At 40.5% G+C, this 27,419-nt stretch overlaps 2 long non-coding RNA genes and 2 pseudogenes across 9 annotated transcripts; 3 read left to right on the top strand and 1 right to left on the bottom strand.

Annotated features, from left to right (window-relative positions):
- The first annotated feature begins 406 nt into the window (after window positions 1-406).
- Window positions 407-12,207, top strand: LOC110983468 (uncharacterized). 8 transcript variants are annotated; one of them, XR_015424777.1, is made up of 7 exons: window positions 407-819; window positions 996-1,303; window positions 6,088-6,247; window positions 6,396-6,486; window positions 7,627-7,727; window positions 8,380-9,937; window positions 10,901-12,207. It is a non-coding gene; the product is annotated as an uncharacterized LOC110983468 (long non-coding RNA). The 8 variants fall into 8 exon arrangements; XR_015424776.1 differs by having other exon boundaries at window positions 996-4,057; XR_002598721.2 differs by having other exon boundaries at window positions 996-6,247; window positions 8,380-8,506; window positions 9,785-9,937.
- Window positions 12,208-13,830: 1,623 nt separating this feature from the next.
- On the bottom strand, window positions 13,831-24,801 carry LOC110983431 (uncharacterized). Its single transcript, XR_015424782.1, has 3 exons — window positions 24,586-24,801; window positions 17,896-18,037; window positions 13,831-15,759 (listed from the first exon to the last, which is right to left on the bottom strand). It is a non-coding gene; the product is annotated as an uncharacterized LOC110983431 (long non-coding RNA).
- On the top strand, window positions 21,287-21,986 carry LOC147799605 (uncharacterized; annotated as a pseudogene).
- On the top strand, window positions 21,926-23,017 carry LOC147799604 (uncharacterized; annotated as a pseudogene).
- Window positions 24,802-27,419: the final 2,618 nt, after the last annotated feature.

Below are 27,419 nucleotides of genomic sequence, written 5' to 3'. Positions count from 1 at the left end.
GGGCCTACCATTGTCAAAGGGAATTGGAGATGACAAATGCTGCAATTCACAGCCGCGGTGAGCCGTCAAATAGTCACCAAACTTCTACTTTTTATATCATACTTATAATAGACCTGGAGGTGAAAAAACAGAGAGCGAGTTACGTTAGTCACCGTGAAAAGAATTGTCTAATTTTACATGCACCCAGTTAACGGTGACGAAAAAAGTCTAACGAATTTAACGGTAATGATAAAAGTGCCTAACTTTCCATTAGGCGGTTACCGGTGATAGGAAATTTGCCTAACTTTCCATTGAGCGAGTTAACGGTGTTAGGAAAATTTGCCTAACTTTTGTCCAACAGCGCCATCACGCGGCGGCCTTGGCATTTTGTGCTCGGCAACAACAGCGCCATCACTCGGCAGTCTCCGCATTTATCACAGCACTTGACGTCACACATCACCACTACACAGAGATCACTTTTTTTCGAATTTGAATTGGTTTAGTTAACTCGCTTTGCCAAAACACAACAAATATGGATACAGACAAAGGTGGAACACAGACAAGAAAAAGAGAAATCAGTCATTGGGAAATATTGCAGGAATAGGCCTAACCATGGAGCGCTAGCCGGCTGGCCTTCCTTCATATTGACCACGTGCGTGGGTGCGTTGGCACACGTGCACGTTGAGTGACATTATAGTTATACAATGGAGGTAGGAAAAGTGAGCGCATGGGGGTCGCTTTAATCCGTTTATTTTCGCGACTTTGTGTATCATCAAGACAACACGTAACATATTAGTCTCTAAGGAATCGCTGGCACACCTACGTGATAACTGATATGGAGTAAGTACATTTTGCTTTTATTATTCCACACTTTACAGGAATAAAATTCATAGTAGGGGGCCTAGGCGTGGTTTGCCCACGCGTCGGGGAGGACGTGTTTTTAATTTGCTCCCGTCATTGTTATGTTTTTGATTTGCTTGCTCGGTTCTTAATTTTGGTCTTTTGTCTATGTGTAGATTGTGAACGGTAGATTGTGAGCTCTTGTAGTGCGTTTGTGATCATGTTTGCTGTTTTGGTGATCTTTGGAACTGCTGTTGGACCCGAAACACCTTTGATCTCATCAGCGTGGTTTGTCAGCCAGTGGTACTCGGGATGCCAACTGCAGTGCAAATCCATTGACTGTGCTGTATTGTAAATCGCGTGGGAAGTTTCACCGCAGTCTTGGAAGAGACCTGCTCAACCAGCTCTAGTGTGTTTTTGGAAACCCAAGTTGATGTGATTTTCTCTGATGTTTTAGCCGAGCATCTCATTATTTCATCAATTTGTAAGCCTGTTCGATTTTATAAGAACTTCTTGTTTGACGTATTGCATGTGTCATCTGTTAAGGAGTTTCCCTACAGTTGCATTTGAGTTTGATCAAGTTAAAACTACCATGGAAAATATGCAAACCTGGATGATAGGGTAGACCTTTTGAACACACGAGAGGGTGAAACGTGGAGGAGAATGCACAACATACTTAAATCACCTGTGTTTTGCACCTCTCCATGAACATTTATGGTTCCAGCAAGAATGGTAGCTGATCCAGGTTTCCGGCTACATCCATCAACAAAAACAGCTAGAAAAACTGTCATCCTCCTTACGATGGTTGTTAGTGGGGATATTGAATTAAATCCAGGCCCCAATCCCAGTGTGTCCGATCTTTACGGGGCTTGTGGGATCATAGATAAAGGGAGAGAAAGAGCGGTATTCTGGGAGGATTGTAACAAATGGAAGCATACTAAATGCAAAAAAATATACATGTGAGTATAGGGATTTTCAATAAAGGTCTGATCCATGGTATTGTAGTGAGCGTAGCAGCCCTTGTGGAGCATGCGATGGAAATGTACGAGGGTCCTATGCCGCCATAATGTGTGACACATGTGAATGGTGGATTCACGAAGCATGTGCAGGTGTCTCGGAGTCTGCTTATAAATCGGCTACTACAGACCTCGGAGGATATGTGGAACTGCATAAATTGTGAACTTTCATCATTTCCTGACTCGTTCTTTGAGAACCGTGCATTAGATAATGGTGGAGACTTGGTTGGGGCCGACACCTGGCAAAAACAGTTTGAAGGATCTGCACCATTGATGGGGAACCGTCAAGATTCTACCAAGAGAAATTTACGTTGTCTATCGATCAACTGTCAAACTATTAGAAGAAAAGTTGCTGATCTACAAGTCCTCATAAAGGTGCATTAACCTGATATTATTTGTGGTACGGAGTCATGGCTTAATTCAACTCTTGAGAGTGGCGAAATATTCCCATCTAACTACAAAGTCTTTAGAAGGATAGAAATACAAACACCCCAGGAGGGGGGTGTTTCAGGCAGTTTCAACCAAATTGGTGTCAAATGAATGTTCCAACATGGATACTACATGTAACTGTGACGCTATATAAACGGAAACCAAAAATAGCAAATCCAAAGCAGTCGCGATTGGAACATTTTATCGACCGCCAGATGACAGATGTGGTCAACAAATTGACAAGCTGACGAAATCTGTGGCTGTACTTAAAGGGAAAATAAACTCTATTGTTGTTGTTATTTTGGGAGATTTTAACCTGCCAAACTTAAACTGGAATAATTACGCTGTTACCGGATCACAAGACTACAGCAAGATGGCTGGAGATAAGCTCATCAAGATGGTTACTGAATATGGCTTCAAGCAATGTGTCAAAGAGCCCACTCGGTCACAGGGAGACGTATGTAACATCCTTGATCAAGTTCTTGTGAATAACCAGGGTGTAATTAAGAACAGTGAGATTGTGGAAGGAATTTCTGAGCACGACATGGTTTTAGTCGACACTGATGTAGCTCCAAAGAGGAAGAAGCAACTCAAGAGGAAAGTTTATTTGAGGCAAAAAGCAAACACAGAAGGGTTAGTAAACGATGTAAAGGCCTATCAGTTAATCTACAATGCAGCAACAGAAGGTAAATTACCAGATTTTAAATGGAAGCACAACCAACAGGTATTGCTTGATCTTTTGGAAAAGCATATAGCCCACAAGTTTGCATCAAGTAGATATAATCTACCATGGTTCAGTAATGATCTTAAAAGAGAATACAGAAGAAAAAGACGTCTCTACAAGACAGCAAAAAAAATGGGAAATAAGGAGGAAGATTGGCAGGCCTTCAAACAATCTTGCAAAGGTATGAGAAATCAACTCTGCAAGGCAAGAACTCGGTACATAAATTCGTATCTCCAAGAAAATTTTAAGGCAAATCACAAAACTTTCTGGTCATTCATAAAGAAGTTTCAGAGGGAAAATGTTGGAGTGTCTGATCTGGGAGATGGCGAAAACATCATAAGCGACAGCAGAGCGAAAGCCAACTTATTAAATCAGCAATTTCAGAGTGTCTTTACAAACAAAATTCAAGTAACAACAAATGTCATGGGTCATGGAGATGTATGTCCTGGAATCTCCCCGTAACAGATTTCTGGGTGTGGAAAAACAGCTTCAGGAAATTATTCCATGTAAAGCACCAGGGCCAGGTAATATTCCGCCATGGTTGTTAAAACTTCAAGTTGTTGCAGAACCACTAGCACCTGTTCTCCAAGACCTGTTTCAAAATTCAGTGAATACTGGGATAGTACCATCAACATGGAAGACAGCAAATGTTACTGCAGTCTTCAAGAAAGGGGCACGTTCAGGTCCTGCAAATTACCGTCCAGTGTCTCTTACCTCCATCCCTTGTAAAGTTCTCGAACATACAATGTACATGTATAGTCTTTACGAGGAAACATATATCTGAAACCTGCAAGAAGGCTCAGAGAGTATGAAATATTCTGAGGAGGAACCTTTGGAGCTGTACTCCAAAAGTAAACAAAGCAGCGTACTTCATGGTTCGCCCATTGCTGGAATATTCGTTATCTGCCTGGGATCCCCACTTGGTGTCTGACATTCAGCGTTTCGAACAGATCCAAAGACAAGCTGCCAGATTCATTTCCAACAACTACAGTAGAGCACCTGGCACCGTGACAAACATACTCAAGGAACTTGGCTGGTCATCCCTTGAGATACGACGTAAAACCAACAGGTTATTCATGAAGTTCAAGATAATCAATATGTTGGTCAATGTTCAGTCTGATGGTACCCTCCAAATGTCAGAATCCCCAGGGGTCATACAAAAAAAATTGCAAATCCATTCTCACCAGGTTTTTGACATTACCTTCTTCCCCAGAACAGTCAGGGATTGAAACAACATGCCGCAATCTGTGGTCAGTGCAACATCTGTGTCAGCCTTCAAGGAGGCAGTCGGGCAGTATTTTCATTGATGGGTTGTTTTAAATTTGCGTCAATCTCCCCATGCAAGGCGTAAACCTAATACAGATGGTGTGATGTTTCCCCTGGATGCTGTGCCCCCTGTACCATACAGATACAGATAGACCTAGTCCTTGAGACCATGGAGAAAGGAAAAGACCATGTTGAGACTAATCCTAGGAGTAGGACTAGGATCAACACTATGGGTAGGCATGCCTACACTCACTGGCTACAGTACATGTGCATGGCCCGTTTCTGTGAAGATGACACGAGTAACTTTAGTAGGCTTTTTTTATGCCCACTTAGATTTTGCACACATCTTGCAAATTGTTAATCCCTCCCAAGCAAGTCGTTGGGTGCGATGATGTGCTCACATGCAGCTGTCATACTAGGCCATCCCATATGATATAAGCCCATCAAGGTCAAAAATAATTTTTTTTAGCGTGCTAGCCCAACTTCACTTATCCATGCTGTGCATATTTGAATTTTTTAAATGATATTTGGCGCTACTGCATCGGCATGATGTAGATCAGTCAATACTAGTCTGAGCGACTTAGACTCTACAAATTGCCTTTTTAAAGATTCAGATATGGTCCTGCGAAACATGGCAATATAAACACACTGTATACTCATCAGTGTGAAGTCACCAACTTGGTCTGGAATCAACTCGCTCTGAGTCAACTTTGTCTCAGATCAACTCAGTTCCAAGTCAACTTGGTCTCGTCAACTCTTGAAAGCAGGCACATGGCTGCAGCATGAATAAAAATCTTCCAAGCTACATGTTGTTTCAACACACTTTAGCATACCTGTACACATGTCCTATACTGTCATGGGCAGCTAATACGCAATGCCCGTGGCTGGTTCCCTGCCCAGTCACACTCTGCTTGTGGCAAATCATTGGTAGAACGGCTCGCACTCTGTGATGTGACATTAAAGAGACAAAACAGCCGTCAGTTTTGTACAAGTGGGGCAAAATTTGTCTGGAGTGGGAAAACGGCAACAAAAAAGGCAACATTTTGTCCTCCAAATGAGGAAAAGGCAACTTTTCTGCAATTAGCAACCTAGGGAATAGTTTACCCCATAAGTAATGAGTGAACATACCCGTGCAATTTCAGCTCATAAAGTCAAGTAGATGTTTAGTTATGCCCCCGGATATCCCGGATAAAGTTTTTTGAAAGAAATCCCTATGAATTGGGACAGGGCGCAGTATATGACGGAGGATTATACGTCGGGCCCTGTTTATGGGTCTACCTTTCAATAGGCCTACATCCATGATTGTGCACCGTACATGTAGACCTATGTAGGCCGGCATCATACATGACTTGCTACTGTGACAGAGTTCTGTGACAGAGTTCTGTACTGAGTTCCAAAGCCTTTGAAATTGCATCAATCATGTACTGTCTGTAGGTCTATTGACCAAATTTCCATTTTTCTTTCCTTTTTTTTTTTGAAGTGCCAAATGAACGCTTTGAAAATGTACCCACAATTAAGAAAGTAACTGCTAATGTTACGCCTACTTTTCTGAAAATAAGTTTGTACATGTATGTATATTTAGAGGTAATACTAGAATTTATCAACTTTGAGAAACTTCTTACTGTATGTGGGATGTGGAATTTTCAGAGATTTGTTTAAGTGTGCCACAAATAGGGAACAGTCAGCTGAATTTGTGCCGATTTCTGGATGCTGTCGTTTTTGTATTTCGGGTTTTTAAATTTCATGACACCAAAATTGTTCACAGAGGTGATCAGTGGTATGTATTTTAAAGGTTATAATGTCATTATTTACTGTAACTGAATGAATTCAAAGTTTTTCAGCAACGAGGTCTGGCAATGATGCATGAGGAAAGTCAAGGCTAGTGGACTATACCACCGTGTACGTGGCCCTACTCCTAAACTAGAAGCAAGTGGAGGATGGCTTAACATTGGGATAAAGTTCCCCGGCCGTGAACGGTATCAGCCACATACAGGTATTTCTCAATTGTCTTTTTGATTAATTCACCCAGCAGTTTATCATGTTCAGTTTGCCCAAATGGCCAATTCTTGACCATGATGCCTGTCGATGAATTATTTGTCATCTATATACCATAATTTTGTTACATTTGTGATTTGCTCAAGATCTTCACCGGCAGTGAACATGTACAGCTCCAGACACCAGCAGTTGTGATGATCTCATCTAAGAACGTTAATTTACTGCACACCACATTAGGTACGTTCAACTAGCATTTATCATTTGTTTGAATGAATCTATTTTTAACATAGGAGTAGCTCCCCTTAGGCGTTCATGCCTTTAAAAGTATAAAGTATACCAGCACAGTCAGTTACCCAAATTTAGGACCACAAAATGCATCAACCTGAAGAAAAACCAAACTACATGTCATGTATTGTTCCACATATGTGACGTGTCACCACAAAATGAGTTGAAAGTAGGAATTTTCAAAAAATTGAGGTATTGGTATTATTGAATTCAGCAGAAAAAGAGATTTTCAGTGGTACGTACATTGAATACTTAGGGTAAAAGTATCAGGTGACAATGTGACATTATTCTGGCAGCTTTGAGTCTTTGGTTTCGGCATATTTTTCACTATTTCAGACCAGGCACGAATAATGCTATCATCAAAACTGCTGAGAAAAAAGACAGTTTTAAATATGTGATCCTACTAAATATTTGGAATTAAAGAGGAAACGGGTTACTCATTCCAAAAATTACAAAACCTTCAAATTGACCTCTGCTTCAGTATCACTTTGAACCTTCAAAATAGGAAAGAACGAGATGCATCTTTACTCCCATTTTGTCATAACAGGTCACATATTAAACTTGGTGTGGTTTTCTGCTTGAGTCATGTCTGTTACAGCATCCATGGTTAAAGTCAGTGACTGAAGTCCGAGTGTACATGTTCATGTATTCTTGTAAGTTTTGTTTGACAAACTGTGCTTGTGAATGCTAAAAAAGCCGGGTGTTTTTTGACCATGTGACTTGTTACAGCTGGTATTGTGACTCAGCCGTCCCATGCTTCATTTTGTAAAAATTAGGTGCACTCTTTCTAACATTGTTTTTTTTTCATTTGCACGGCAGTGGAGAAGTGTAAAGTTTTGGCTGATCTTTGATTCCACAGCCCCCAGCTTTTTTTAAAGTTAAACTTTAGTTCATGGTTTTCAAGTCTTATTTAATTTTTCAGTTTTGGGTTTTTTTTAAGGGTTGATCTTTTTGTTCTTTGGTTTTGATACTTACATGTACATGTAGAATTGGTGTATGAGTCCCTATTGATTCAGTTCCCTCCAACTGTGCCGTTGAAGATTCTTCAGTTAATCTGAGTTTCTCTTATTGTGATAGCTTGCTATTTTCCAGGTCTGTCTCGTAATCGAATGCACCCTATATGCCTGCATTGCATTGGCACACTTTGATGCTGGACCCCACACATGCATACACACCTGGCATCTGGCAATCGGGTAAGAGATGACTCAACAATGTAATTGACACCTGCTAACCCTTCCGATTTGATCGCAATTAGGCAGCTGTGGTGGCTTCACCCTCCACCTATGAAAGGGAAAAAAAGAGGGGAAGAAACTTTTTGAAGGGGGGAGGGAGCTGCGTGGGGTGGAAAGCGATGGAAGGTGGTTATGTCGCTGTGTGTGTGGGAGGGGGGGAGATAACCTTTCCCCTCCCCATAGGGTCAGGAAGATCAGGCATAAATTGAATAATGTATCTGCTTCAGCTGCAAATCTTTCCTTAGTTAAAATAAAGCTGAAGTTGCCACTTGGTGCAGCCATAAAAAAGTACGGTTCTGTGTTATTTTCTGTTGTCTTAGAGAACTAAATTAAAAACTACAGAGACTGCACAGTGCCGGATGTTATACACTCTGCAGACATGATGACATATAATTTTTTTGGCAGAGAACATAACCGACAGGAAACCTGTCTCTTGGGGTATAATTTTCTCCAAAATTTACTGATGAAAGCCACAATTTTGAATCTTTGAACAGTTTTTGGCAGCTCCTTAAAAATAACATGAAAATGAATATTTGTCTTGTTAAAAACAAAATTTTCTTATGATAAATGGGTGAATTAGTTAAATCATTTTATGGTTATCTTAATTTCACAGATCAAGCCCCTTATTGTCATAATATCTGCTCTTGGAACATTGATGAAGGTCCAAGCAAGACGGCCAGATTGTGGAATCAAAGAGGGCCAGCAGTCTACAACCTTTAGAAAAGAAGTTTTAGATAATGGTGAAACTGTGTGTATCACTTTGCAAATACTGACCTTGACCCTAACCCCACCAGATGCAGCATACTGCAGCAGGTGTAAAAGTCTGATGCACCATAGCCGTGTTCCCATTGGACTTTTTTTTTTCGCAGGCACACGGAAACTTATCACGACATTCCTTCATGTCAATCTACCGCACATTCCCACATGGACTGTTTTTAACCGTAACAGAATGTTTTTTCGCTGTGTTAGGCCTAATAAGACCAGCTGATTACATTGCCTGCGCTGTACAAATCATGAAATCGGCAAAATCTGACAAAAACAGAGATAAAATCAGACGAATTCGGCCAAATCTGCCACAAAGAATGATGAACTCGTACAGGAAAAGCCCTGTACACAATGTGTGTATAGCTTTATCCGGGCACACCTCACTGTGTGTGTGTGCGGCATGCTGCTGTACTGTGGGCATGGAGCTGAAGGCTGGGAACCATACAATCAGTTTAGCTTGGTCGCGGTCAATCTACATTGTATGGGAACTGTTCCCAGTGGACTTTTTACGCCCCTGCTAACTTTCCTTGGCTGCGCGGAAATCATCTGTGACCCTTTTCAGCCTGTTATTTTTACATCATGATCACGGTAGTTGGCAGGGACATTAGTTTGCCGTGTGTTCCCATTGGATTTAAGTTTGTATTTCTACAGGAAAGTTGCGGTAAGTTAACCAAAAATTCCTATGGGAACAGGCACCAGGTAATCAACAGTAGCCAAACAAACTGGTCATGTTGAGAAAATGGGAGCTGGTCTCATTGAACAATGCCACCGTTGAATCTTGTGGTGGCTGGCAACCACAGACTCCCAGGCTGTTTGGCCTTGGGGAGAGTTGACCTGTTGGATCTTGTGGTGACTGGCAACCACAGACTCCCAGGCTGTTTGGCCTTGGGGAGAGTTGACCTGTTGGATCTTGTGGTGACTGGCAACCACAGACTCCCAGGCTGTTTGGCCTTGGGGAGAGTTGACCTGTAGGATCTTGTGGTGACTGGCAACCACAGACTCCCAGGCTGTTTGGCCTTGGGGAGAGTTGACCTGTAGGATCTTGTTACATTGGGCAAGCAAATTGCTTTGACAAATGATGCAGACTGATGTGTCTGGCAGGGTTTCTAGTCATGGTCAAACAACCCTGAACAGTTTGGGTTATATATTGTGCTTGTTTTAATTATGAAAATGGTTTGGAATCATTCACTTTAATTGACAGAAATGAGGCCTTTCTATTTCTCCAGTCCAGTTAACTTTCTCTTTATTGTTAGGGCACTTGTTGGCAAGAGCAGAGATGGTAGAGAGTGGAAGAAACATGTGCAGTCCATCCAGGAGAAGTCTGTCTTCTGCAGTGACTGGAAGTTGTCCTTTCAAGTATTGAAGATGTTGAGGCCATACATTGGTGTCACAGACACATGCACAAAGTAACGTCAAGGCTATATTGAAGATTTTAAATATACTCAAGCCAATAGGGGTCATAAGATATTACCTGAACCAAATCACTTTCAGGTTTGACAACTTAACCATCACCATTGTGCAGTTGATTGTGTGTTCATTTGACCCTAAAAGAACCTCCCTCAAGCATTTGTTCTGATATCGCCACAGTACAGTAGGCGAGCCTTCAGGAGTTTTTCAGTAACTCTTTTGTGGTCTTTTTGACACCAATTCTGAGAGAATTGCACATACATGTAACTGTCTCGTTACAAGCACCCCTTTTTCCTGAAAGAAAAAGCCCCCCCCCCAAAAAAAGCAAGTCTGGTCTGAGGCAATTTGGTTCATCAGCCTGGTGTTAATTGCAGTTCACAGAATGAATTCCATCACAGATTGCCTCTTAGCTAATGCTGGTACCCATTTATACTCCTGGGTGGAGAGAGGCTTGCCAAGGGCCATAACATACTGCCAGCAGCTGGATTCGAACTTCCAATGCTATGATTGGAAACCATGGACCCTAACCACTTGGCCACGTGAAAGAGGTCAGCCATACTTTTTCATTTTGTTACGAGCCAAGCCTTTAGTTTCATAAAGCAGTCACTTTGACAGCAGTTTTGTGAAAATCACACACGCGGTTCTCGTGCAGCACCCACTTTCCTGAAAACACGTCAACCCCAAAAACGTATCCGCACTTTCAACTGCTGTGCTGAGTGCACGTGGTGGCTGGTACGCTTGTAACCTTCAACTTCAAATGACTGTATCAACTATAAGTTGTATGTCAGATTGATTTGAAACTCCACATTTGCATTTATAAGGAGTGTTTTACATGCACACCGAGTGTTGAAAAAAATCGGGCTTGAGACGACAAAATAACCCGCCAACTTTAGAGTTAACACAGAAATAAAATTGACAGAACTTAAATGACATTAATTGGTTTCTCCTATCAATTCCGGCAGGATCTCCGTTGTGTTTGCTGCATCAGAGGCACCGCCGTAAAATGCTGACCAACCATAGAGGGCGCTATTACCATTTCATGAAGCTTACTGCAATCACACAAAGAGGAGAAACAGAACTGAATGCTGCCTTAATTGCACAACGGTAATGGAAAGAGGACAAAAAGGACTGAATGCTGCCTGAATTCCCTTATTTACATCACAGCAGTAGCCCCCCACTCATCCAGACAAGCTTGCGTTTATAGCAAGATAAAGAAAATTGTGAAATATATTCTCTAAATTGAAAAATCCAGAGGACCTGAGAAGTTGTGTTCAAGTTTCAACCAACACAGTTGAATTTTTATTGACACCTAGATCATATAAAACTGCACTTTTGGAAGTATGAATATAGAAAGATTTGGAAATACATGTGTATGTTTGACTTAAAATATACTGATATACATGCAGGGTCAGAATGTTTTGTGTATTCTGTCTTTCAACAATGAAATGTCTGTTATTTAAATACATGCAAATGTGCTGTGACCTCTGACTTTTTTTTAAATTGCGCAATCCTAACCTTTAAATATAAGTTCCGAAATCTTATACCTGAAGAGGCTTGTGGCCTGGTGGTTAGCTTGCTTGCTGCCAGGCCAGGGGACCCCGGTTCAATTCCCGGGGTTCCCGGAAAAAGAGGTTTTTTTTTTTTTTTTTTTTTTTTATACTAAGTTTTTTAACAAAATTGTGCATGCCCACCTGGAATTGAACCCAGGTCCTTGTGCATAGCAGTTAGGGTCCTTAACCGCTATGCCACGGCACTTTCTTGAAGAAATGTGCTCGTTTCTAAATGTTAAACCTTCCATTGTTTGGACTTAGAATATTTTTCAGCCAAACTGTGTACTGGAGATGGGCAAGGCTTGAAGACTGAGAGCTGATAGGAAGGGTAGAGTGGATGGCTTAGGGCTTGGGACTATCAGTATTAGAGCTCTGAGGATCCCATGGGGTTGAAGGACATAGCTTCTTAATGTTCCATACTGCTATTGGGTTTATTATAGCCCTTATAAGATTGAGACTAAAAGGCTCCAAGAGGGAACTTTATATAAGGAGCTTGGAAGATGTTTAAGACTGGCAGGGCTTCCATGTAGGATGAGGCTGTAATGTAAAATCTAAAGATGGTAACAGATGCACCTTAAACTCTGGCAGTGTAAAATGGTCCAGATTAGGAGAAAGGTTAAGTGGCAAAGTACTGGAGTTTTACAAATAGATATACATGTACAAATAAGTTGTTCTGCTAGTTTAAATAAATGAGCATTTATTTCACTTGCAAAGAGAAATTAACTGGTTATAGCAATAAATGGTGATTGTTTTACATACACACACAGCATTTTTGCAAGGCAAAATTTTCAAGGGAACAAATTTCATGTCAGTGCTAAAAATTCCTTAGAATGCACTAAAAGGTGTTTAGTGAAAAATATTGTTTTAGACATTAATTTGGAAAATAGAATTGGTTAAAACTTAAACATGTTGGCCGTAAAAGAACTAGTTATACTGACTTAAAAAAACCTGTTTAAATCAAATATTTCTTTTGTTTACAGAGTAAAGCCATAAAAATGTTTTCAAAAATTACGTTTTTGGAGTAAAGACCTTTCAGCACTGAGCCAACAGTTTTGTGATAATTTTAAGTGAAAGACTTTTTCTAATACTCTGGCAATGTGGATGTACAACTTGGGAAAAAAAATGCACATAGAATTTTGTCCAAGGAAAAACTTATAAAAATGAGCAAAGAAGTTGACTGGAGCGGGATTTGAACCTGCAACCTCTGGAACACTGTACCAGTGCTCTACCAACTGAGCTATGGTGGAGGTTCTTCCCATTTGTCAGTATCTCTGTCCGGGGGGGGGCAAACTTGTTAAATGTGAGGTGAGATTGTCTATTCAATTTACAGAGTACCTCTTAAGTCCTGAATAATTTGGATGTAAGTACAGTACAACGTCACTAACTGAACAGTTCAATATACAGAACATGCCTCTTGGCTCCCAAAGTTCCGGCGCAGTTCTTAATACTGAACATTACATATTTGCTTTAAATTGAAGAAAAACATTTAGGACTGATGAAAGTGACACGAAAGTTAGGATGTAAATAAATTCCGAAATTGGTACGGCCAAATTATGAGCCCATAGCAAAACAAGCAGCTGCACAAGAGAATCTGTTTTACATGAATGTATGTGAGAACTGACATTTCAACACAGGAAAAAGCACCCTCTCTGTTTTGGCAAATAGCGCCCTCTTTAGCCAGGACATTTCCCCCTTTTTTTATGGAAATAGGAACACCTTTTTTAGGCCTATGAAAATGCGACGATTAGAACAGTACCAATGAAATCGCAATAGTTGGGGAGGTATGCTACACCATGCAGTGTGTATGGACCCTGCCCTGTTCATTATAGCAGCACTGTACATGCACTGTAAACCAATGTACACTACTCAAAAGATTAAAGGATCAGACATTTGACTTTGAACATTTTAGCCTGAGGTCTTTACCTCATTGACTTTACTTATTGTACACTGAAGCTCGCGTTCATGGTTGGTTGAGCACCATAGAATGTGAGACAATGCAATTGGTTAGTCGTGTTTCAGAGCCCAATTAGCTGGAAGGGTCAAAAAGCACTCGGTGAGGTGTATTGCTCAGGTATTGCACAACTTCAAAATGGCCTCCTTTAACTCTCTTTGCACATAAAATTAAGGATAGGATATGACTGAGGCAAGGGGGTGAGAGACTGCATGGGAGTGTCTTAGAGAGTGGGGGGGGGTACAATGACATGAATGAGACTGACCAGTACTATGCAACCCTATTGTGGTAAAATGATGTACACGTATGGGTCTCACTTAAGGACATTTTGAGAAAAAGTTACTGACATATTGGACTTCTCACCATTTTGTGTTTAGGTTTTGGAAACTGAAGCTGTTTTTTTTGATGTCCTGAAAACCATAGTTTTGATTTTTTGGTGTCAATCATCATTTTTAAAGATAATTATAAAATTTGTGATTTGGGGGAAGATTTGCAAACTGATACATGTCAGACACTGCATTATTTTACTGAACGGAAAGGGTCTCAAAAGTTACATGCAATTTTTTTCATGCTGAGATACATGTACATCTTCAAAGTACTTCATTTCTATGATTCAGAATCACAAATAGTGCCCTCACATTACTGCGATATCATTCTAGCTCATAAATAGCGCCCTCACAATACTGCAATATCATTCTTACTCGTAAATAGTGCCCTCACATTACCACAATATACACTGCCCTCACATTACTGCGATATCATTCCAACTCATAAATAGCGCCCTCACATTACCACGATTTACAGTGCCCTCACATTACTGCGATATCATTCTAACTCAAAAAATCATTGTATCTCATAAAAAGTGCCCTCACATCACTGCAACATCATTGTAACTCATAAATAGCGCCCTCACATTACCGCGATATTCTAACTCAAAAAATTATTGTATCTCATAAAAAGTGCCCTCACATTACTGCAACATCATTGTAACTCATAAATAGCGCCCTCACATTACCGCGATATCATTCTAACTCAAAAAATCATTGTATCTCATAAAAAGTGCCCTCACATTACTGCAACATCATTGTAACTCATAAATAGCGCCCTCACATTACCGCGATATCATTCTAACTCAAAAAATCATTGTATCTCATAAAAAGTGCCCTCACATTACTGCAACATCATTGTAACTCATAAATAGCGCCCTCACATTACCGCGATATCATTCTAACTCAAAAAATCATTGTATCTCATAAAAAGTGCCCTCACATTACTGCAACATCATTGTAACTCATAAATAGCGCCCTCACATTACCGCGATATCATTCTAACTCAAAAAATCATTGTATCTCATAAAAAGTGCCCTCACATTACTGCAACATCATTGTAACTCATAAATAGCGCCCTCACATTACCGCGATATCATTCTTACTCATAATCAGTGCCCTCAAATTACCGCGTTATCATTCTAACACAAACTGCGTTCACATTACTGCGATATCATTCTAACTCATTCACAGTGCCCTCACATTTCTGCAATATCATTCTAACTCAGTCATAAACAGTGCCCTCACATTACTGCGATATCATTCTAACTCATACATAGTGCCCTCACATTACTGCGATATCATTCTAACTCATAAACAGTGCCCTCACATTACCATGATATCATTCTTTCTCATAAACTGTGCTCACATTACTGCGATATCATTCTAACTCATAAATAGCGGCCTCACATTACTGCGATATCATTTTTACTCATAAACAGCACCCTCAAATAACTTGGTTAAAATGCAATTTTTTAGACATCATTTTCAGGGCCGTAAAGGACCTGGACAAGGTGCTGACCAAAGTTGCTTTTTCAGTGTCGTGAGACTTCAGTACTCTGTAGCGGAACTTACCAATAGCCAAATTAAATGACGGTCATTTTTTGCGCTGTGAATACCATGTGTTTAAATTATTGATCACTACATATGATCCTTTGAGTAGTGTACAAATGCAGATAGACTTGCTCCATCACTAAGGTGGAAGCAAGAAACTGCATCTCTAAGAAGATTGAGTCCTTTCCTTGCCTTTTTGTGAATCAATGCCTAAGATTCTGATGAGGATCCCTCATGCAATCTCAGTGATGGAGGTGAGGACTGGCATCTATCTGAGTTGCTTCCTCTCTCTGACATTCCCATGAATCATCTCTGTGAAGTCCCATAGGATCTTGTCCTTCATCTTCCTTTCTCTCCAGGTTGAAGGAGGCAAGGGCGCTTTTCTCATCATCATCATGGTCTGCTTCCCCTGGGGCATACCCCCAGCTTTCACACGAGGTCTGGGGAAGAAATTAATCACAAAAGGAATTAAGTTGCAGCAGAAATTGAGACATTTCTTCAAAAATTACAGGATCCTTGTACGCTCAAAAATTTTACACTTTTTATTTCATTAAAAAAGTGTTGGTGTCTATTGCTTTTCATCCATTTTCATGTCAGAAAATGAACTATGACAAAAGAATTCCTTTGACACTGCTGACCCATTACTTCTAAAAGCATTTGTGATTTGTACTCTGTTAAAAAATTTTTGCAGACACCCCTTTAGGGTTTAGTGCATCAAAAAGTGAGTTTTAAACACTTAAAATTGTCTTTCCCTTTTCCTAACAAGTGAGGGCGCTGTTTTACAGTAATACTGTAACATCAACAAGGGAAGACCACAAACCTAATATCTATGGACCAACAGCTCTTACAGGGTGCAGACCACTAATTCAAGTGAGAATTTCTGACCAGCTCATTAGCATTAAAAGTGCACCCGCAGTATCTTTTGAAAAAGGAGATTGTTTGGCTCCAAAAATGGTGAGATTGTGTAAATCGTTGCCAGGATCATCTCCCTGGGTCTTTGAGCTTTCATATGAGAGCAGAAGGGCTAAAAACTACGGTTGAGAAATGGTCCTAAGTGCCCGAGAAAGTTGAGGGTTGCCACTTGGTAAATGGCTGCAATCGGACTTCGGAAAAATCACTTTTTGGGGGGGGTAATTTTGTTTGGTGGGAATAATTAAAAATGTAATTGGTTAACCCACAAAAAATTGAAAAGAAATTGAAAGATAAGTGACCAGACAAGAATTTCATTTGTGTTTCAGAAATCTCAGGGATGTTGGTGTGCATGCTGTTGGGCCCTGAACGGTGCTGATTTTACACTGTTTTCAATGGGGCTTGAATGAGTGGACTGGACTCTACAGAAATCAACAACTGATCCCGAAAGTGTGGGCAGAAATATTTCAACTGTGTGCACAAGTCTGTTGAGTTGGATACAAGATGGTGACTGGAAATACTGTTAAGTGTTTACAGCGCGGTCCCTTTTGTGTTTTGGTTCAATATTTGTCAAAATTAAGGTAGATCCTTCTTTAACCCTAACAGTCCTCGGTCCTCCAACAGGTGAAGGATTGAGGACTGTTAGGGTTAAATAAATATATAATGTATGTGATTTAAATTTTTAGACTTTATTTTTGAAATGCTTTGGAAACACAGTTCTCAGTGCTCTATCAGATAAAACTTGAGAAAATATGTTAAATTTGCTTTTCAAAATATTCACTAAACAGAGATGTCAGGAATTTATCTGAATTTCACATACTGTGCACCTAGGCTTCTACTAATGGCTTGTAATAACGGGCAATATTATGAGGAAGAAAAATTGAACTGTGCCAGGTTAGAACTTTAATAAAAAGACCAACAGGGCCAAATAATGTTTGATGGACAATTGCCACAGTTGCCCCCAATTCATCTTCTTTGATGTAGAGCAGTGCTGCACAGCAAATCATGAAACCCCAGAAGGCAAAACAGCCTTTTGCTCGTGGTTATTGAAAATGGAGACTTCCCTTAAATTATGCCCCTGCTGTTGTCGGTCCAAAGGTATTTTATGTCTATGATTGGACGCTTCATTTCATGAGTTTTACTATTAAAATTATGAAACCTAGATTGCTCCTTGAACATGTTGAACATGTCTCAGGAGATATGGACCATTGATCGATGGTAATTTGTCATGGAACAGTAACGAACCATGAAGGAAAAGGAACTTTAGGTCAGGAAAATGTGAGGAATTCCAGTATAGTGGGTGCATTCAACTAGCTTGCCCTGGTTACAAGGGTTTAACCTCATGCCTATCGTCTTTCATGGTTGACACAATGCACACAACCATCCCTAGGTCAGGCTTGCCCTAAAAGCTAGCCACAAGAACCCAAGGGTGGATCCAGGACCCATTTTTTTCGGGAGGGGGGGACAAACTTGATTCTGGGGGACCAATTTTTTTTTTTTAATTTTTGAAAGTTCCTTGAGGGGTTAGGCTACATTTCCACTTTTCAAAAGAAGGGAAATTAAATAGACCAAAAAGATCCTTTCATTTTTCAAGTGAAAACAATTTTTGCTCCTTTTTTGGTCATGACCCCAATTCCCCCCCTTCCCGGATTCATCCCTCTTCTTACCTGTGTTACTTATGATGTAACCTGCCTCTTCACTTTGGAGATAGCATCGGTCAGTCCACTCGCACCATGACGCTAGCCAGCCTCAACGTTCATGTAGGCAGCCATGGCAGTACATTCACCTGGCAATGAGGCCTTCCCAAATCTAAACACAGGGAAAAATTACCAAAAATAAGAAGAAAAGGTCACACTGTAATGATAATTTTTTACCCAAATGAGCAAAACATCCATGTTTCAATCTATCACCACATAGACTGTTATTGTGGGTCACTGTTAAATCCATAAAACCATACAGTGCGGGGAAGTTCTGTCAGCCTAAGCCGGCTGATTCGGAAAAGGTCTATCTTCAGCCAGTTGACACATGTACAAACAACAGGAGGTACCCAGACTGCTTTCTCAACTTAACAAACTGTGTAAACTCTGGTGTGTGAGTGGCAGAAGAACCTCTGAATTTTACCCTAAAGAGCTGGGGGAGGGAATAGGGAATCTACCTTCCTTTAACATATTTTTCAATATTATCAAGGTGCATATTTTCTAGAAGCCTTCTGGAGTTTTTTGGAATAACTCTTTTTGGTCATTCTGACACCATTTTTGTGAAAATCCAACATACCGTTCTCGCACAGCACATTTTTTTCTGAGGGAGACAAGATGCCGGCTCATTTTCAAGATTTTCCATTTTCAAAGTTCTTCAAAATTTTCAAGTGAGAGCAACCTTAAGGTACCCACATGTATAGCTCTTGAAAAATGTGTAATTAATGCTGGTTTTTAGACTTTAATACCAATCTTATTTTGCAAAATTGGAGGGTTTATTCACATATCTCCCGTTTTCTTCCCAACAATCACATTGTACTGAACAATCTGTGTGCATCACACCTCAGTGCACATGCGCAGGCCAATGGCCAATTTAGCAAGGTCAGTTTGTCCATATATGGAGGAGAGGGTAGAATCTTGTTATTATCGCATGAGTGACCTCTGAGCTGTGTGACTGGAGTGATACATCAGGCAAGGTGCTGTGCTAGCTGTGACAGGTTATGGTTAAACAATGCCACCTTCAAAAATAGTCCAAATGACATGCGGAACTAGCTCTGCTATACTGGCCCTTGGCTGTCGTTGCATGTGCACTGTGTGATGCACACAAAATGTATGGTCCGATGCGATCGTTGGGAAGAATGATCAGGAAACCCTGGGTGATTTTTGGAGTAAAAACCCCCTTTAGCCTGGGTACCTCAAGCTTAATGGTTGCTCTCATTCTCAAGGGAAAATTTGATTAAAAAATCGAATTTGTGTAATTTATCTACCCCCAAAACTGAAGGGTCTGACGTCGGACCCAGCACAGACACATGACAGACTGAATGACTTCTGGCAGTCTGCTCTAACATGTCACACTACAGTACAAACTTCAACTCATTAAACTGTAAACTACTACATGTAAGTCAATCATGGAAACATTCAAAATTCCATGAACAGAATGTGCAATTAGCCTACATGTCCCTTTACAAACATACCAAGGAGCGTTCCAAACCTTGTCGTATCCTGTAATCCCATTTTGCACATGCCGCGGCACCACAGACATACACGTGTAAACGCATAGACCACCAGTCTTGCGCGGTAAAATAAAGTTAAAAATCAGGGAGGGGGGCTTGGGCCAAGTCCTCGTAGCGAAGTTCTGAGTCCAGAAGGTCTAAGTTCAAGTGTGAGTCTTTGACAATCCACTCATCTCCACAGCAACTGACAACAACTTAACACAGAAGTTACCAGCGTATCAGGAACCAAGTTTTCATTGACTTTTGTGTCAGGAATAAATTAATAGGCTAACACACAGCATGTTTGTATGTTTGTAAATGAAGTGTACATGCAATGTTAGATTTCTGGAAATACAGTGGAACGCTGTTATGACAAGGTCCTTGGGACTTTAGAAAATTACCTTGTTATAATAATGACCTTGTATCATCAGTAATGGAAAACACAGAGAACAAAGACTTAGGACCTAAGATTGTCCTTGTTATACCCATGATCTTGTACGAGCAGTGTTCTTCTTACCAGTGTTCAACTGTACTTAAATGCCAAAGTTTGTCCGTCTGTCAAGAGAGACTGGGATTTTGCCTTCTCATCTGTGGTAATTAATCATCTAGTGATGCATCCAAGTGCCTGGCCTTCCCAAATTACAAGGCCAGGCGTCTCATCCACATGTCAGTCAATTTACATGAACAGTACATGCAATTTTAGAATTCTGGAAATACGTGTACTTTTAATAAAGGTATGCTAAAGTTGTTGAAACTAGCTTGGAAGATTTTTATTCATGCTGCAGCCAAGTGCCTGCTTTCAAGAGTTGACGAGACTGAGTTGACTTGGGACCTACATGTAGTTGACCTGACACGGAGTTGACTCGGGGCGAGTTGAGTCCAGACCAAGTTGATGACTTCACACTGATGAGTATACAGTGTGTTCATATTGCCATGTTTCGCAGGACCATATCCAAATCTTTAAAAAGGCAATTCACAAAGTCTAAGTTGCTCAGACTATTATTGACTGATCTACATCACCCTGATGCAGGCGCGTCAAATATCATTTCCAAAATTCAAATATGCACAGCATGCCAAAGAGAATCTGGGCTCATGGGATGGCCTTGTATTAGCTGCACATACGGGGAGCACATCAGACCCAATGACTTGAGGTATAAACAATTTGAAAGATATGTGTGCAAAATCTAAGTGGGCATATAGGTCTACTAAAGTTACTCAAGTCGTTTTCACAGAAACGGGCCATGCACATGTACTGTAGCCAGTGAGTGTAGGCATGCCTCGTGTTGATTCCTATTCCAACATGTAGGATCACTATCTCAACATGGTCTTTTCCTTTCTCCATGGGGATGTTGGAAAACTCGACCGTTTGCCAACTGGACTTCGGACAACTCGACCGTTGAGACAACTAGACCTTTTGTCAAGTCGTCCGTTAGGACAACTCGACTCTGACAGAGAGACAACTCGACCAGTGAGATCTCTACGTGTAATACTGTCATTTTCCCAGTTCCAGATCACGAAAATTATGCAGTCAGATTGCAGCTACAAAAAATCCTCATTTTCCAATGAAATACGGTCACCATCCACCTTGTGCGCTAGATATACTACCAACTTAATTTCAAATTTTGAACTTTTAATTTGGATATACAGGATCGACGAAAGTGGCAACACTTTTTCTCGTTCTGGATTGGTTTCCTGAAAGTAACCATACGAGTGGCAAATCCATTTTCAGCCATAAAAGCGCTTATTTTCTTAATAAAAAATTTCTTGATTTAGAGAAAATTGGTTGAAAAATAAGAATTCCAATGAATTAAAAAGTGAATCATGTGTAAATTTCGACTCAACTTTTTGAAGCTGCACAGCGCAAGCCATCAATGATACTACCTAGTGCTGCACAGTTGACGAACCCATTACGTCACATACATTTCTGCAACGTACGTATCGTAGAGGGCCAAGTTTTCGAAGGTACACATTTTCGACGCTTGAAGAAAGATGCTCGTAATGGTCATGGGTACATGAGGGCTGGAGTTGTCGACATAGCTACCTTGTATGCAGTCAGTCTCCACAAACGGCAAGCAGGACATCCATTAACTCTCAGATGGTTCAGAAATTTTATAGGAAGATGGCCGGAGCTTCATGTGAAAAAACCACGAAGCTTGGACATATATAGGGCAAAAGCTACATCCGAGGAAGTTGTCAAGGCATATTTCACTGAGCTTGACAGAATAATGACCACAGGCTAAAAGATGCCCCTGAGAGAATCTACAATATTGATGAAAAGGGACCCAATCATTCTCCACCACATATCATCAGTGCATCCAAGAGCACAGTTGCTGTCACTACAGGCAAGGGGTCTACTGTGGCAATCATTGGTTGGGGGAATGCCACTGGACAGCAACTTCCGCCATATTTCGTATTTCCAGGACAGAGGATGAGACAAGAGCTTCTTTAACCCTAACACTCCTCAGTCCTCCAACAGGTGAAGGATTGAGGAGAGTTAGGGTTAAGGCTGCACTCCGGGTGCCAGTGGAACTGTGACAGTGGCTGGTCCAACTCTGAAATTTTCATGGACTGCATTTCATCACATTTTTTAAAGTATGTCACAGACAGCCATGACAGCAGAGAGGATGAGCACATCCTTGTCCTTTATGATGGACATTCTTCCCACATCTCCCTGCCATTGATTGACTGGGCAAGAGAACACAATATTGTGTTGTTTGTCTTACCAGCACATACGAGCGACGTCCTGCAGCCAGTGGATGTTAGATGCTTCGGGCCATTTGAGAAAATCTACAATTCAATTTGCCCCCAACACACGCGTGCTCACTTTACGACAGGCATCGACAGATACTCCATCTGTGAACTTGCTTGCAGAGCATACTCCAAGGCCCTATCCTCTGACAACTTACGAAGCTCTTTCAAGAAAACTGGCATCTACCCTTGCAACTATGAAATAATCGATGTCAGAAACCAGGAACCAGCCGAGGCGCTAAATAGGACAGCAAGTGAGCCGAAAGATTTGTCTGAACCCCAACCAGTTGGTCCACAAGGTGACGGCAGTGGCAGCCTCCCTCACTCCGACTCCTGTGATCTCTTCAAAAAAAGAGAGCAGATCATAGGCCAACGAGAGAAAGTACCAAGAAAGAGATGTCTCTCTTCAGTGACATCGGGAAAGGCCATAACTGAAGAAGCAGTAAGGAAGAAGATTGTGCAGTTTGTTGAAACGTCACCAAAGAAGACATCAACCAGAAAGAAGAAATAACACCCCACCAAAAGGGCAAAGAAAACAGAATCTGCTGCCATGGCTGCATCACAACACTGTGAGCCTGGACCAAGCCGAACAATCACATCCGGTCGTGATGTACATGTACCTTCTGATGAGGAAATTAACGAGGACGAGAAATGCTGTGTGTGTGTCACCGATACCGCCCTATTGAATTTAAGGATTCACTCTATTTCACCTCATGGGCTCAGTGCATGTTCCAAAGCTGTTCACATTGGGTTCACCTCAAGTACTGTTGTAATGTCACACAACTACGACTGAAAGACACATTTTTTGCCCGTGCCATGGTTTGCCATGCTATCAGTCCCCAACAGAAGAGTAATTTTAAGTTCTTTCCCAGTATGTGCTTGGTTTACTTGAAGATCCAAAATGTAGAAAAGTCTTAAAAGTGGCAAAGTTGTAAAATTGAAAAAAATCTTTCAGTTAATGAATTTCTTTTCATGTTCAAGAGGATTGTGTTCATTTTGCCAAAACTAAATTATTCATTACGATGATAAAAACTAATTCCTTGTTTATTAAGAGGATGGTAATTATATATAACGGTTTGCCCGTACCCAACGTATATTAATAAGCACTGTATGCTCAGTGCTCGTCCGAGAGCTTGCAAAAAAACCTCACAAGCTTACTCGGGTGGGACTTGAACCCACGACCTTGACATCTTGAAAATAAGAGGATGGTCTTGATGATTCGGAAAAGGTGGGGAGAAGGAGAGGATAGCAGGAACCATGAAGACCCAAGGGGAAAGGAGGTGATAAAAAGGAACTCCAGCTTCCCCATCCCAAAAGTGGAGCAGGTGGGCCCAGGCCAAGGGGTATCACTAGATTATAACAATGCTGAAAAAGCAAACCAACAAGTCTTTAGCATATGAGCATTTTTGAGGAAAGAGTGAGAGGCTGGGTCAGGAAAAATGCAAGATGAACCGATAAAAACATAGATGGAAGAATTTTACAATGCCACACAACATTTGAGTAGTTTCAGACATTTATTTTGTGTATGGCTTCACTGGGACACCTTACTCAACGGGACCGTTGAAAATAGGTCACAATGCTTACTGTGCGGTGCGCCACAGACAGCAACTATACCAGGTAGGCCCTAATTTCGCAAAAGTGACAGGAGTGATCAACGTTCTCCAAGTCTGTGATATGAAAGAAGTGAATGAGACCTCTTTTGGTGTGATACTTTTGTTCATGTTGGTCAGTTTGAAAAAAAGACCTTACATCGTTGAAAACCGGTCATGCGGGGATATAGTAAGAATGATTTTGCAATGTGCATGCACTTAATGCATGACCCAAAACTAGGAACAATATGGTTTTCGGCCAGTTTTGATAAAACCCAACTCTGGAAGTCATTTTGATTAAACAGACATTAGATGCAAAGGTTTATTTATATGACTGTTGAGTATGAAAAAAAAGAATTTTGGATCACTCGTTGTGAATGACGTATCACCCTGTAACTATGCGTCAATTTTTTTCCACTAGGGGCCAACCATGATTTTTGACAAACCATTCACAAATGTCGAAGAACAAATCAGAAATCTGGCCAAATTTTTTTTCTAGAAATTTTTCGAGAACAAGTTTTGTTCAACAAGAAGCTTACATTTCACCTTTTAACCAGAACCTGTCTGAGAATGTAGAACCGAAGCGCAACACAAAGGAAGAAGGGTTTTATTTCAAGCAATCCAGAACTGGGTATACGCATGCGACTTGTCTCGCCCTTCTACGCATGGACGGTCGAATTGTCTCAACGGTCGAGTTGTCCGAGGTCGAGTTGGCGAACGGTCGAGTTGTCCGGATACCCTCCATGGTCTACCCCTCAACTGAAGAACTACTAGGCTTATGAATTTATTCCTGTAAAGTGTAAAATAATAAAAGCAAAATCCGTTGTACTTACTTCATCAATGTCATCAGGTGTGTCAGCGATTCCCAGACTAGTCGCGAAAATGAACCAATGAGCCACCGCGCGCTAGCGCTCAGCATACAGTACAACACACGTGCACGTACGTGTGCGCGCCACTGTACTACTCACGTGTTGTTTGCAGTGTGTCTGTTCGTAGTATCCGTGTACTGCAAAATTTGAGTTCTGCGTGGCGACGCGGCAAGTACGGAGTGCTTGGTGGTAACAACAGCGCCATCACTCGGCATGCAGTCGCCGCATTTTTCATAGCACTTGCCGTCCCCCCTCGCCTACACAGAAATCTTTTTAGCTGTTTCGGCAACTTTGCCGAAACAGTATTGTTTTTCTGATTATTATTATAATTTTTTTTACAGTGATAACCTAAGTAGTTTATTTATTATTATTATTATTTATTATTTATTTTTTAGAATGAATTTTTCCCCATAGACTTTGTACACAGATTGCACACAGTTTTCGGACTATCCTATATCAGGCTATGATGGCGCTATTGCAGAATTGCGGTTACACCTGCATGGGCTTTCAATTTTCAACAAACTGTCCTATATTGAACTATGGATGGCGTTCTACACAACATAGAGTTGAGTTTGTACACACATTGTCCAGCATAATGCGTGAGCAGTCTTCAACTTTGAACGAGAATTACTACCAGAACGAAAAAGAAATCAGACTAAATTTTCCCTTCCGATCGTTCGCAAATATACCCAAGTGTGTAAATATTAAATAATATTTCATAAGTTTTTTCCAGTTTAGACAAAAATCACGTGACATGAAGTTAGAGGAGCAGTTTTCCTGCACACGTGTTTCTAGCCCATTGACTTTGTACACGTTTTCGAGCCACAATTTTTGTAACTTTGCAGTGTTTGATCGTTCCCAAAGTGATAGCCAACAAAAACCCTGATGCAAGATTTATTGCAAAGGGATGACGTCATGATGACATCATCACCTTATTTTATATTCATTTGTGAATATTTAATTTTTCCCCATAGGTTTTGTACACGTTTTTCCACTTAAAACAAGTGAAAAAGTAGTCTTTAACTTCGGCGCAAGATTACTATAAGAACGAAGGAGAAATCGGGTACTTTACGCTCTGTTATTTTATTTGAAATATGCCTAAGAGTCCAAATATGAAGTAATATTTCATAAAAATTGTTCAGTTTAAGCGCAAATCACGTGACATGAACTTAAAGGAGCATTGTTTCTGCAAATGAGTTTTTTTGCAATAGACGTTGTACACGTTTTCAAGGTACAATTTTAAAACCTTTCCAATGTTTGATGGTTATCAAAGTGACAGCCAACAAAGACCGTGATACAAAAATTATTGTAAGTAAAGGACGTCATGATGACGTCATCATGTCATTTATTCTTGATTTTTCAATATTTATTTCAGCCCTTTGTCTTTGTACACGTTTTCAAGCCAGCATTTGGGTTAGTTTGAGAGCTTTGATCAACTTCAAAGTTACAGCCAACAAAGACCTTCATGCAAAGATACGTCCAGATTTATGACGTCGTGATGACGTCATCATGTGATTTAATAGTGATTTGTTAATATTTATTTCAGCCCATTGACTTTGTACACGTTTTCGAGGCACTATTTTCGTACCTTAGTAATCGTTGATGATCGTCAAACTTACAGCAAGCACTAACTATACAACTGAGATAATTCTAAAATATTTATGTCATGATGACGTCATCACGTGATTTATTATCAAATTTTGAATAAAAACCCATATAAAATCAACTGTGGCCTCCCGCAACATTCGGTTTCCAGCAAGTGATAGGATATATAATATGTGGTTGAAACCGGAAGTAGGCTTATTGTTTAAAAGTGGTAAAAGCCATTAAGTTTTTTTAACGGAATGAGTCTGTCGGTGTTAGTGCTGGGTTGAAACCCTGCTTATATCCTGGAGAGGTAGTGCTTTGGGCAAATATTGAGCATATTTAGTGATGATGACGTCATCAGGAGACAAGTCACGTGACATTAAAGGGGATCTCTTGAAACCACTATACCTCGAAAAGTACAGGTCCGATGCGGTTGAAACTTTGTGTGTGGCTGGAAATGGAAGGGTTTTAGACCCAAATTGATCTGATTTGATTCTGATCTCATCTGGTGACAAGTCACGTGACATTAAAGAAATACAATTCTTGTAACTGGTATCACATCCACTCGTGATGACGTCAACAGTCGAAGAAGTCGTATATGTTATCTTTAAGTAAGTATTATAATTTTTAAGCTATTGTGAGAAGCTCCACAAAGTACAAAGCAAACTCTCAACTGTGAGAATAATATCACGTGACAAGTCATATTAGATTATCTTCTGAAGTGGACATCCAATTGCATTGGTTGAAACTGATTATAAATGAAATTTTTTCGGGGTTATATGTCACGTCCAGAATACCAAATTGTTCATTTTACTCTCTCATAGTTTGAGGTTTTTTCATCACAATTGCCAATACTTATTTTGTGGGTGTAACAGTCCCGAAACAGCTCTGTGTTTGTACTTGTTTACAAACACTTCTCTCTAGTTTTTTTTTCTAATTCGATTTGATTTAGTTATTCGCTTTGCCAAAATACAAACAAAAGTGGAACACAAACAACAAGAAAAAAACCCCAGTAATTAGGAAATATTGCAGGAATAGGCCTAACCATGGAGCCTTAATTTCCTTGAGCAAAAAAGTTTTAAAAATTCCCCAAGCCCCGTCCATTGCACGTATGCGGTCCCAACGTCCAATATAACATAATTTACCCCCTTTTCAGCAAATATTTATTGTTTGCAACTTAATGAGCCATTTACAGGTCAAAAGGAAAGAAA

The sequence above is a fragment of the Acanthaster planci genome, linkage group LG03 (assembly GCF_054643075.1).
Source record: "Acanthaster planci isolate LZ-2023a linkage group LG03, COTS_SCS, whole genome shotgun sequence".
Lineage (NCBI taxonomy): Eukaryota > Metazoa > Echinodermata > Asteroidea > Valvatida > Acanthasteridae > Acanthaster > Acanthaster planci.
The sequence above is the reverse complement of the archived record's forward strand: the minus strand, read 5'-3'. Positions and strand labels throughout refer to the sequence as shown.